This window comes from Aotus nancymaae, unplaced genomic scaffold, assembly GCF_030222135.1.
Source record: "Aotus nancymaae isolate 86718 unplaced genomic scaffold, 86718_ANA_hifiasm-v0.15.2.pri h1tg000103l, whole genome shotgun sequence".
In the NCBI taxonomy this organism is placed as follows: Eukaryota; Metazoa; Chordata; class Mammalia; order Primates; family Aotidae; genus Aotus; species Aotus nancymaae.
Window position 1 is genome coordinate 5,038,845 of NW_026988518.1, and position 13,266 is coordinate 5,052,110.

Sequence of the window (13,266 nt, forward strand, 5' to 3'; positions counted from 1 at the left end):
AATATTTTTGTTATACTTTGCAGTATACTAAGAAGTTTTTCATTTGTTTTTTTGTTGTTGTTGTTTTGTTTGTTTGTTTGTTTCGAGATGGGTCTCACTCTGTCACCCAGGTTGGAGTGCAGGGTTGCCTTCTCGGCTCATGGCAACTTCCACCTCCCAGGTTCAAGCCATCCTCCCACCTCAGCTTCTCGAGTAGCTTGGACCACAGGCACGCACTACTACTCCCATGCCCAGTTAATTTTTTGGTAGATAGACAGGATTTGATCACGTTGCTCAAGCTGGTCTCGAACTCCTGAGCTCAGGCAACACACCTGCCTGGACATCCCAAAGTGCTAGGATTACAGGCACAAGCCACCACACGCAGCCCCTTTTTTATTTTAAAAAGAAAACAATCTAGTTTTAGGGCAAAGGATATTTTATGAGGATTTATTTACAATAAGGAAAATTATGTTTCAAGTCTCAGATTTTAAAATTCTCTGTGGTAGAAAATACAAGATAACTTCACAAACGTATCAAATTGAAATGAAATTGAAGTACCTGTCAGAATTTTTTAGCATTGAAATTGTTTTTTTTTTTGCCACAGGTAAGAAACTCACTTTACCTTTTAATCTTTATAGATAGAAGTTGAAGTCTTCAGAATTTGAGCCTTTCTCAATAACCAGTTATTAAATGGAATATTATCTACAGTGATTCTCTATCTTGCCACATGGCTACAAGATCCACCAAGCCATCAGAAAGACCTAGGAGTCACCACTGACTTCTTCCTGGTCCCACAGACGCATTCGGTGTCTGCATTTAGCCCAACTGCCTCCAAACTAGTCTTCTTTGCTGTAGTCTTCTTTCTGCACCCGTCCTTTCTAATTAGTCTCTCTCTATTGTTGCCACAAATAACAAATAATAAGAAGCAAATGAAGTAATATATTCATCCAAAATCCAGCTTTTCTGGAAAAGTGCCTAATTATCAAAACCCACCCCCCATGGAAGAGGCAACATTATGGTACATTAGAGTCCAAGGTACAATTCTAAGTCTTGTAACTGTTCACTGAAAACACCTGATTATAAATTACCTGAAGACAATCTAGTTTTAGGGAAAAGGATATTTTAGGGGATTTATTTTCAATAAATCTGTCTTATGCAGATAGTCCCTGCTTTACAATAGTGCAGCTTAACAATTTTTCTACTTTACAATGCAGTGAAATGCATTCCTTCAAGATTTTTCTACCGAATGCATTTCACTGCATTGTAAAACTCTTTTCTCAGGCTGGTAATACGTGGTACAATTATGCTCTCTCCCGATGCTGGGCGAAATCATCTAACACAAAGCCTATTTTATAATAAAGTACTGAATATCTTGTATAATTTATTGAATACTGTACTGAAAGTATTTTTTTTTATTGAGTAAGAATCTCACTCTCTGTCAACCAGGCTGGAGTACAGTGGCGTGATCGGGGCTCACGGCAGCCTTGACCATCTGGGATCAGTCAATCCACGCCTGCCTCAGCCTCCCAAGTAGCTTCGCCACCAGACGCACCCCACCATGCCCAGTTAATTTTTTGTATTTTTTGTAAAGATGGGGTTTCGCCATGTTGACCAGGCTGGTCTCAAACTCTTGGGCTCGAGCAATCCACCCACGTCAGTCTCCCAAAGTGCTGGGATTACAGGTGTGAGCCATGCTAAAAATGTTCTGAGAATGTTTAAAGTAGACTAGGCTAAGCTATGATGGTCAGTAGATTAGGTTTTTTTTTGTTAAACGCATTTTTGACTTAGTGTAGTTTCCATTTCTGATGAGTTTAGCAGGACACACCATCCTAAGTAAAGGAACATCTGTACACCTTGCAACTTAACACTGCACCCTACATAGGGTGATGTCTATGTGTTCCCACTGTTCTCAGTTTGCCAAGGAACTCGTTTAGGAAGCTCAAAGTTCTGTGGCTGGGGGAGAGTCTTACCTGATAACCTACATTCTAGAGATAACGATATGTTTCCCTTCTTTTTTTTATCTTGAGCAATTACCTAAAGTTAATAATAAAAGGCAGCCAAGTGATGTAAAGGGCTGCTCTGCCTCTCCTTTTATGGCTCCTACAAAGCCCTCTGGTTTGTTGATAAAATCCTCTACCAGATGATATTTTAAAATCTATCAGGATTTGGCTTTTTAACAGTTTTAGGCATACAGTGTTCTGTTAGTACAGAAAGAGAAAGTTGTCCTCTTAATGTGCCAACATGGAGGTGAAATGAACTTGATTTCAATTCATTTTGTCTTAATCTAAATTATTAATTCTTTTAACAAAGCATGCACATTGTAATAGTATCATGGGAAACTTTGAAAACAATTGTGTAATCTCTGATTGCTAGTCATACAAGACAGTCTTGAGAAATAAATAACTATAACCAATAGCTAAATACACCAACTGTCGAATTTCAACACTTGTCATATTGATTTGTGGGGGATGGGATGAACAAACAGAGATGAGGTTCAAAATCATGTCTCCTAAATAATTTAGATATGGTTTCAGTAATTTTGGTCTTCTCTGCATTCTACCATTACAACAGTAAAGCCCAATCATTCTATAAGAAAGTCAATATAAAAATAACTCACTGATATCCCTCTCATTGCTTCATCTCTCTGAGCCAGAATTCAGCCCTTCCTTCTATCTCTAAACATTTCATGATTCTCCCCAACTTTACATAAGAGTAAGGGGTTCCTGAGAAGTTGAGTAGAACTCCTACCAGTTCTATCTTCTTTTTTTTTTTTTTTTTTGAGACGGAGTTTCACTCTTGTTACCCAGGCTGGAGTGCAGTGGCGCGACAACCTCTGTCTCCTGGGTTCAAGTAATTCTCCTGCCTCAGCCTCCCGAGTAACTGGGACTACAGGCGTGCGCCACCACACCCAGCTAATTTTTGTATTTTTAGTAGAGACGGGTTTCGCCACGTTGACCAGGATGGTCTCGATCTCTTGACCTTGTGATCCACCCGCCTCGGCCTCCCAAAGACCAGCTCTATCTTCTAATCCCTCTCCTTTCCTACATACGTGTTGAAGCAGCATCTATACAGTGGCTTAAATCCAATGGAGTTTTCACTGCCTACCTAAAGTAGTTCTTCTGGCCTAGTGCAGTGGCTTACACCTGTAATCCTGGCACTTTGGGAGGCGGAGGTGGGTGCATCACCTGAGGTCAGCAGTTCGAGACCAGCCTGGCCAATGTGGTGAAACCTTGTGTCTACTAAAAATACAAAAATTAGGCAGGCATGGTGACGTATGCCTGTAATCTCGGCTACTCGGGAGGCTGAGGCAGGAGAATCTCTTGAACCTGGGAGGCAGAGGTTGCAGCGAGCTGAGATCGCGCCATTGCACTCCAGCCTGGGCAACAGAGCAAGAATCCATCTCAAAAAAATAATAATTAAAAAAAAAAAGTAGTTCTTCCAAACGAATACAGTGCTCTCACTAAAAGAAGTTCTGCAAATATCTTTATGTATATATATATATACTACTTTGTCCACTGCTTTTGCTCTCATTTCTCAATTAGCTCTTGCTGCATTCCCCTAGTCCTTAAGCTTTTCATCTCAAAGTTTTGATAATTCCTTGAATCTAAGAATATACGGGATTTTCTGCTTCGATTCTTAGCTCTAAATTTTGCAATTAATCTTCTGCTCAGTTCAGTTCTGCCTACTCCAGGTTCTTACCTACTTTGAAGTCCGTCTCAGCTTTGGCTTAACCCTGTCCTCCCCGCTCCCCTAATCCACTAAGGCGTATCTGGTGTCAATTCCATTTATGCCATCTAAAACTCTCATTCTTGAGCTTCTGACCTATATTCCCAAGATTCTACGCTGTCTTCCCAGGTTCTTCAAATGATAAAATATATAACTCATTATCCCTCCTGCTTTCCATACTCTTCTTTCTCTGAGTTCATGAAGGCATCCTGTCTCTAATCGCCCAACCTAGAGACCTCCATTTCCTAGCCTCCTCCCTCTTGCTCAGCTCTTTATATCCAAGTATGTGCCCAATTCCGTCAGTTGGACTCCCTACTCGATTTTCACTTACTTACTTCCTCTACCCTTACTCTCACTCACCGAATTCAGACCTGTATACCATCCTTTTCCTCTTATGTCTCCCTGGCATCATACCAGGTTAACAATTTCCTTTCCATCTTCTTCCATTGCTCAATACCACGTTTCACACAAAATAGACCCTCAATAAATATACATTGATTATAGCAGAGCCTTCAAATCTTGTGATCTCATATCTCTTCTTGTCATTCATAAGTTGCCTCTCTCTCTGCTACTTCATGCCTCCTGAGAATTCTTCTGACCTGCTGCTGTTGGTTATCTTCTTTTCACCTCAAATCAAAATCATTCTATTACTCTTTATTGCTAATTAACTAAATGTGTTAATGTCTACCATTCTAGCTCAAACCTACATTTCCAGTCTTACCGTTCACACTCTATACTCAGTCTCGCCAAATCCAACTACTAGTCATTCTCCAAAATATGCTGCTTTCTTGTGTCTCTACTTTTGCTCATGTTGCCCCCAACACACACACACACTGTCTTTTCCTCACATCTTTTCCTGTCAAAACTTTCCTAGTTAAGACTGAGAATTTCTCTCTCCTTTTTTTCTCCTTTGAGAGTTTGAGCAAGTTCATAGCTTGCTTTGTACAAGTAATTTATTTCTCCTACTAGGAACAGTATCATAGAGTTGTTCAAAGTAGTGTTTTTCAGACAACATGCAACAGAATAACTGGAGTCTTGTTAAAAAGACAAAAACAAAACAAAAAAACCTTCTAAATCAGAGTCTCTTGAGGTAGAACTCAGAAATCTGCACTTTAAAAAGAAGCTCCTGCCTGGGCACTATGGCTCCCAACACCTTGGGATGCCAAGGTAGAAGGATCTCTCAAGGCCAGGAGTGGCAGAGCACGGTGGCTCATGCCTGTAATCTCAGCACTTTGGGAGGCCAAGGTGGGCAGATCATCTGAGGTCAGGAGTTTGAGACCAGCCTGGCCTACGTGGTGAAACCCCTTCTCTACTAAAAATACAAAAGAAAAAAAAAAAAAAAAAAGCCAGGCATGGTGGCAGGCACCTGTAATCCCAGCTACTCAGAAGGATGAGGCAGAATCACTTGAACCTGGGAGGTGGAGGTTACAGTGAGCAGAGATCACACCACTGCACTCCAGCCTGGGCAACAGAGTGAGATTCTGTCTCAAAAAGAAGGCCAGGAGTTTGAGACCAGCCTGAGCAACATAGCACATAGTGAGACTCCATCTCTACTATGTATATATATATAACACACACACACACATATATATGTATATATTTTTAACTAGCCGGGCATGATGACACACCTGTAGTCCCAGCTACTTGGGAGACTGAGACTGCAGTGGGTTTGAGACTGCAGTGAGCTATGATGACACCACTGTACTCTAGCCTGGGTGACAGAGCAAGACCCTGTCTCTAAATAAATAAAATAAAAATAAAAAGAAGCTCCCAGTAAAGTACACAGTAAAGTTGGAGACGTTTGAATTACATAAATGGGGCTTGAAGTCAGAATCAGAATCAGGGTTGGAGTTCAGTTACATCTTTCTTAAAAGATAACTTTCAGATATCCTCACATTATGGAAATAGGAAGGTAGGGAAAAAAAGATAATTTTCAGAAAGAGCTAAAATCATGACTACTACAGATAGAAAATGAAATAATGTTAAAGATTTTATTTAACTAATTCAGTGAGAGAGCCAGGCAGGCAACCTGTTTTTAAGTGAATCTGAAAAAGACATATTTATACTGAGTTATAAAATGACTCAAAGACAATGAAAGGCACAATCAAATGACCTGGAAGGTGTCCTCTAAGCAATGCAGAATTTTCTCTTTCTTTTTTTTTTTTTCCCTGAGATAGTCTTACTCTGTTGCCCAGGCTGGTGTGCAATGCCACAATCTCTGCTCACTGCAACCTCTGCCTCCTGGGTTTAACTGATTCTCATGCCTCATCCTCCCCAGTAGCTGGGATTACAGACGTGGGCCACCATGCCCAGCTAATTTTTGTATTTTTAGTAGAGACAGGGTTTTACCATGTTGACCAGGCTGGTCTCAAACTCCTGACCTCAGGTGATCTGCCTGCCTCAGCCTCCCAAAGTGCTGGGATTACAGGCGTGAGCCACCGCACCTGGCCAGCAATGCAGGATTTTTATTGAAACAAATTTTTTTTTTTTACACCTTTTCCTAGCTATTTGACTTTGAGTGTGTTACTTAACTTCTCAGAGCCTATTACTTTATCTGTAAGATAGTGATAATTTTTTTTATGTCTGTGAATTTTTTAATTCTATAGGTATATGTATACATATACATATTTTTTGAGATGGGGGTCTCACTCTGTTGCCCAGGCCTCTACCTCCTAGGCTCAAGCAGTCCTCCCACCTCAGCCTCCCAAGTAGCTGGGACCACCGTGTATGCCACCATGCCCAGCTAATTTTTGTATTTTTTATAGAGATGCGGTTTCTCCATGTCACCCAGGCTGGACTCCAACTCCTGGACTCAAGTGATCTGCCCACCTCAGCCTCCCAAAGTGCTGGGATACAGGCATGAGCCACTGCACCTGGCCAAATAGTGATAATAAGATTTTATAATTAAAAAAAACAAAAAAAAACTTTTGGCCGGGTGTGGTGGCTCACGCCTGTAATCCCAGCACTTTGGGAGGCCAAGGCAGGCGGATCACGAGGTCAAGAGATCAAGACCATCCTGGCCAACATGGTGAAACCCCATCTCTCATAAAAATATAAAAATTAGCTGGGCATGGTGGTGCACACCTGTAGTCCCAGGTACTCAAGAAGCTGAGGCAGGAGAACTGCTTGTACCTGGGAGGCAGAGGTTGCAGTGAGCCGAGATCATGCCACTGCATTCCAGACTGGGCAACAGAGTGAGACTCCATCTCAAAACAACAACAAAAAAAACTTTCATGGGGATAATACTTACCTAACAGAGCTGGTGAGAATTGAATGAGTTAATGAGTGCAAAGAGTTTAGGACAGTGTAGAGCAAATTATACTCAATAAACATTACATCATCATTGTCATCGTCGCCATTGTTGTAGTTGTAACTATAAGTTCCTTGAAACTCATTTTTGTTTATTAATGAATGTATTTATATAATCAATCAACCAAATTAAATGTCTACTTATCCTAGATTTGGATGCATAATAAAATAGTTCCTGTCTTCAAGGAGTCCAGACTAGCAGAGGAAATGAGGATTTAAACCACTACATATGATATAATAAGTAAAAATAGAGTTTTTTTGGCACAATTGACAAAATGACTAACCATGTGTAGAGTGTACAGAATGCATACAGAAAGGCATTATCAACGTGAATTTGAGCTGAATCTTAAAAGATGAGCAGATAATCACTAAGGAACCACAGTATGCTAAGAGCTATTATCCTAGATCACATTGTTCTTATTTAGTTTGCACAAGAGCTGTATAATAATGGCTCATTTCTAACTGAGTACTTACTATATGTCAGGTACTATTCTAAAGAAACATCAGCCGGGCGCAGTGGCTCACACCTGTAATCTTAGCACTTTGGGAGGCTGAGGCGGGCAGATCACGAGGTCAGGAGATCGAGACCATCCTGGCCAACATGGTGAAACCCCATCTCTACTAAAATACAAAACATTAGCCGGGTGTGGTGGTACGTGCCCGTAATACAAGCTACTCAGGAGGCTGAGACAGGGGAATCACTTGAACCCAAGAGGCAGAGATTGCAGTGAGCCGAGATCATGCCACTGCACTCCAGCCTGGTGATAGAGCAAGACTCCATCTCAAAAAGAAAAAAAGAAAGAAAGAAACATCATTATCTTGCTCTATAAAGAAAAAAACCTGAGGCTTAGAGAAGCCTAGCAACTTTCCCAAGATGATACAGCCACTGAATCACAAGGCCACAATTCATCACAGATAACCTGTTTCCAAACTGAGGAAAGGTCATCTCAATTCTTCAGGAGAATCAGAACCCAGAGAGATTAGGAGATCTCAAAAAAGAGATTTATTAGAACTTGGGTCTCTGGTTTTAAAACTCAGGCAGATGAGGAGGAAGAATACCACAGAAAGAGTGAGAACATGCAAAACCACGGAAGTATGGAGGAGCTTGGCATGTCCCCAGGGATCATAAATGTTTGGAACTCAGTATGCGTTTATGGAAACAGCAGGAGAAGCTAAGGCCACTAAAGCAGTTAAGGATTACGAAAATAAATTATGCCACACCAGATTACATAGACTCTGCCCAGGAGAAGATGAGCAAACAATGAAGGATTTTAAGCAAGAGAATAAGGAGAACAAAGGTTTAGAAATTGAGGGCAGCAAGGACACAGTGTTATTGAGATCAAGAGTTTTGAAGTCAGCCAAACCACCAGTTATCATGACCTTAGGAAAGAGAACTCTTTCAGCCAGAGTCTTCTCATCTGTAAAATGAATATAATAATAGGGCTATTATGAGGTCTGAATGAATGAACGCAGATTGTTGTGCTATATAGAACTGATTCTCTGTATCAGATCTAGTGGCATTCAATCAATGATGGTGGTATCATTGTTTATTATTATTAATGTTGTTATGATACAACATCTTTTTGAAGGAAAAATATATTAAATTCACTTACTGATGCTCTTTTGCTTAGTTTAGAAGTAAAACTAATGCTGCTTGGCTTGTTCAGGCATAGTAAATTCATCTATATCAAAACAGCAAAGCCCCAAGCGCACAAAGAGAACTGGATTTCAGGAACGGCATGAAGTTAGGAGTTCGGTTTATCAAACACTTCTTATGTCCCTCCTGTGTGTCTAATACTCTATTAAGTGGAAAATATATAAAAGTTATGACACCATCTCCTCTCAAAAGGAGGCACGAGTCTACAATACAGTTCCTGTGGTTGATTTCCCCTGTTCCTGGTTCCTGGCCTCCTCTCTCATTTACAACCTCACACATACCTCTTAGGCGTTTACACTACTCCTGTGGAAGTGATCTGGGTTTCCTACTTCATTACTGCAATCTTGGACTACCTCCTTTCCTGGCTCCTCCAGCTGGGTGAGTTGGATTACACGTTTTCTGATCCAAACCAGTATCTTATTGTGGTACGAGAGACCCTGGACTACTAGAGTGAAGTTAAAGCATTTCTCTCATAGCTGACAGAATTCTTCTCAGAAGAAAACATCTTGAGTCATTATACATAGATGGTGTGCCCTTTTTACAGAATTGGCTTTAAGAAAAAAGAAAAAAAAAAGATTGTGTGCCTTGAGAACTTGGGTTGGTAAGAGATAGGATAACAAGAGGGACTGTTCTATATCAGAAATTAACTTGAAATCAGTAGTGTGACTACAGGTTACAGCAATCTATTGTGTATTCTAAAATAGCTAAAAAAAGTTTTGAATTTTTAGCATAAAGGCAAATATTTAAAGTGATAGATATCCTAATTACACTGATTTGATCTTTACAAAGTATATAAATGTATTGAATTATCATATGTACCCTGAAAATATGCACATCTATTATGTATCAAGAAATTTTTTTTTTTTTTGAGACAGAGTCTTGCTCTGTCATGCAGTCTGGGGTGCAATGGCATGATCTCGGCTCACTGCAACCTCTGCCTCCCGGGTGCAAGTGATTCTCCTGCCTCAGCCTCCCGAGTAGCTGGGATTACAGGCGCCTGCCATCACGCCCAGCTAATTTTTGTATTTTTAGTAGAGACAGGGTTTCACCACCTTGGCCAGGCTGGTCTTGAACTCTTGACCTCGTGATCCACCCGCCTCAGCCTCCCAAAGTGCTGGGATTACAGGCATGAGCCACTGTGCCCAGCCAAGAAAAATTTTTTTTTCTTGATACATAATAAAAAACATTTTTAAGGGGAAGAAAACTAAATTAACTTGGGGATATGGAAGTAGTTGAGGACAAGACAGAAGAGATAAGAAAGAGAGAAATGGAAGGGATGGCAGAGTAACTGCATGGTATGCCTGAAATGCTTTTTAAAAATGTATAATATTCTAAGTGACTTGTATTTCTTTAATTCCCCTCGTTTCTTTCAAATTTCCAGTAGGCTTTCCGTTACCCCTAAATTCCCATACCTCTCTGCGAGACGCACACATGGTATGAGGAGGGTGGTGGTGCGGCAAATGAAGAAATCACAGACGGGGCCAAGTCGCACTGCTAGATCAAAAAGGAGCAGAAAGGGGACTGCACACCTAGAGTCCAGTGAAACAGTCCATAAACCGAACCCGTCAACGAGGGCCTGAGGTAGTGCTGAGATCACGTGTTGGAAAATTGGCAGGATACTTCACAAAATTCTGTACAATATAAGAGTTGTGCAATAGGGGCTTGAGTCAATATTATCTAGTTTAAAAACAAAACAGATGATCCCAACTGATATCTGGGTCATGATTTCCTCAGAGTCACTGACTATTTGGCACAATCTATAGGTTTGCTGTTCCAAAGTTCTTACTGTCCCTTCCCCAAAGCTACCCACTATTGTCTTACCCCAGGTTACTACAACAGTCTCCCTGGGATCAGCAAATACCTTCTTAAAGAATCACAGAGTAAATAGGTCAGGCTTTCTGGGCCAGATGGTCACAGTTACTCAACTCTACACAAGGCCTGGAAACAGCAATAGCCAATACATAAGTGGGTGTGGTTATGTTCCAATAAACCCTTATTTACAAAAGCAGGCAGTGGACCTTCTGCCCTGCTCTTTCTGTTCTCCAGTTGTTGTCAAGGTACTCTCTCTAAATGTTACTCCTCTACTTAAAACGTGAATGGCTAATTGGTAGAAAATAACCTCAATTGCTTGAACTGTTACCTACAATCCAAAGTCTGCTGCTAGTTTACCTTCTGCTTTGCTGCTGTAGCTTGGAAAGAGATTGAGGAAACATACAACTCTGAAACTTTCTGATGCAATGACCAAAGTCTTGAATGTTTTCCAATCTGCCTTCCTCTCTAAATTTAATTGTTTGTGTTTTTTTTTTTTTTTTTTTAATTTAAAGACAGGGTTTCACCATGTTGGCCAGAATAGTCTCGAACTCCTGACCTCAAGTAATCCACCCACCTCAGCCTCCCAAAGTGCTGGGATTACAGGCGTGAGCCACCGCACCCGGTGAAATTTAATTGTTTATCTTCCCTTTGGCTCCTGATCTCTTACCTCATATCTAGTTTGCAGTCTTGTATACAGTGCACTTTATATTTGGTAATTTTTCTCTTAAAGCAATTTTGGTTTGCCTTTCGGACCAATATTGACTTTTCAAATACCATGTAGTGCGAATATTCCATGTGGCAAGCCTACATGACTTAATCATTTAGTCCTTACTTCATCCTCACAATAATGCTATGAGAGATTTCCTTTTATTATTCCCATCTTACAGTAAACATAATTGAGACCTAAAGAGGTTAAGTAATGTGCCGAGAAACAGAACACGTGGCAGAGCTGATATACGAAGGGAGAAAGTCTGACTCCAGAGCACAAGTTTGTCCCTTTACACTAATTTGTGGTTTCTCTAGGACCATGTCTGTTTTTGACCTCCTCGAAAACTGTTCCCGTGTGACTCCAGCAGTCTTCTGTAGTACTCCTGCAAGGTTCATTCTGAATCTTATGTACGACATAGTTGGATCCAAAGCAATCATGACATGTATTAAGCATAGCCACCATGCTAAGTACTGTTCATTCATCGTGTCATTTAACCTTCACAGATCCTCATAAGAAAGATAAGGTTATCTTCATTTTACAGATGAAGAAATACAGGCACAAATAACATGTTCAAGATCACATTAGAAAAAGAGCTAAAATATAAACTCAAGCAGTCTGACTCCCCAACTCATACTCATGGATGCACAGGTAAATAGAAACCCTGAAGAATTCCTTAGGCCTCAAAGGATTGGTGAAGTTAAATGATTCACGCTTTAATTATCCAGGTTAGGAGATAAGGGAGTAAGTAGGTTTTAGTTATTTATTGCTGCCTAACAAATGATCACAAAACTTAGTTGCCTAAAGCAACAATCATTTATCGGCTAACAAATCTGCGGGTTGGTATTTCGGCTGGATTTAGCTGGGAGGTTCTTCTGCTGGCTTCACCTGAGCTCACTCACATGGTGACAGTCACCTGGAAGGTTGGTGGGAGCCTTGATGGTCCAGATAACCTCTCTGGCGATTAAGACCAATTCACAGATATCTAACCTGTGCGTTTGCATAGAGCACTCACTTAGAGGGGTTTATCATTCTGTTGTTGCCATTTAATAATTATGATACAAGAGATCTCACTGGGCCTTGCAAGTTATATTGCCAGTCCTGCTGGCAGTTGGTGCTGGATGTCAGCCGGGCATCTTTCTCCATATAGACTGTTATCCTCAAAGAGGCTAGCTAGCCTGGCATGGTGTAATCCCAACACTTTGGGAGGCCAAGGTAGGAGGATCATGTGAGCCCAGAAGTTAGAGACCAGCCTGGGAAACAGTGAGACTCCATCTCTACACATACACATACACACACACACACACACACACTCTCTAATTTTTTTTTAATTAGCCAGGTGTGATGGTTTGCACTTGTAGTCCCAGCTACTTGGGAGGCTGAGGTGGGAGGATTGCTTGAGCTACAGAGGTTGAGGCTGCAGTAAGCCATGATGGCACCAAGGCACTCCAGCCTGGGTGACAGAGTGAGACCTTGTGTCAGAAAAAAGAGGGGTGCCTCACCCAACTTTCTTCACATGATAACAGGAACTTTCCAAGAGACTGAGAGCAAGGCTTCTTAAGGTCCAGGTTCAAAATTCCCATATTGTTATTTTTGCTGCATGTTATTGGTCAAAGCAAGTCATAGGCCAACCCAGACACAGTGAAGTAGAGATCTGGAGTCCATCTCTTAATGAGAAAAACAGAAAAGTCACATTGCACAGGAGCATATATAGAGCGATGGGACAAGATTATGACTATTTATTGCAATCTACCACAGAGGAGATACATGTTTAAGGTAAAAAGAAATAATTTCAGTTTTGGGATATGTTGTAGTTGAGGTCTCTCCTGCAGTAAATTTATGCAAAGGTATCCAGTATTTGGATAATATGGGTCTAGAACATAGAAGAGAATCCCGGTTGGACATACGAATTTCAGTATTGTCAATATGCAGGTAATAGGTTTCCGAATAAACAGATCAGTACCAAAAAGACTGCCTTACATTAAGGTGAAGGCCAACAAAGAGATATAGTTAGTCCCTTGGAACACCCAAATATCTGAGTGGACTCTTCTTATACAGCTCAATCTCCCTCTCCACC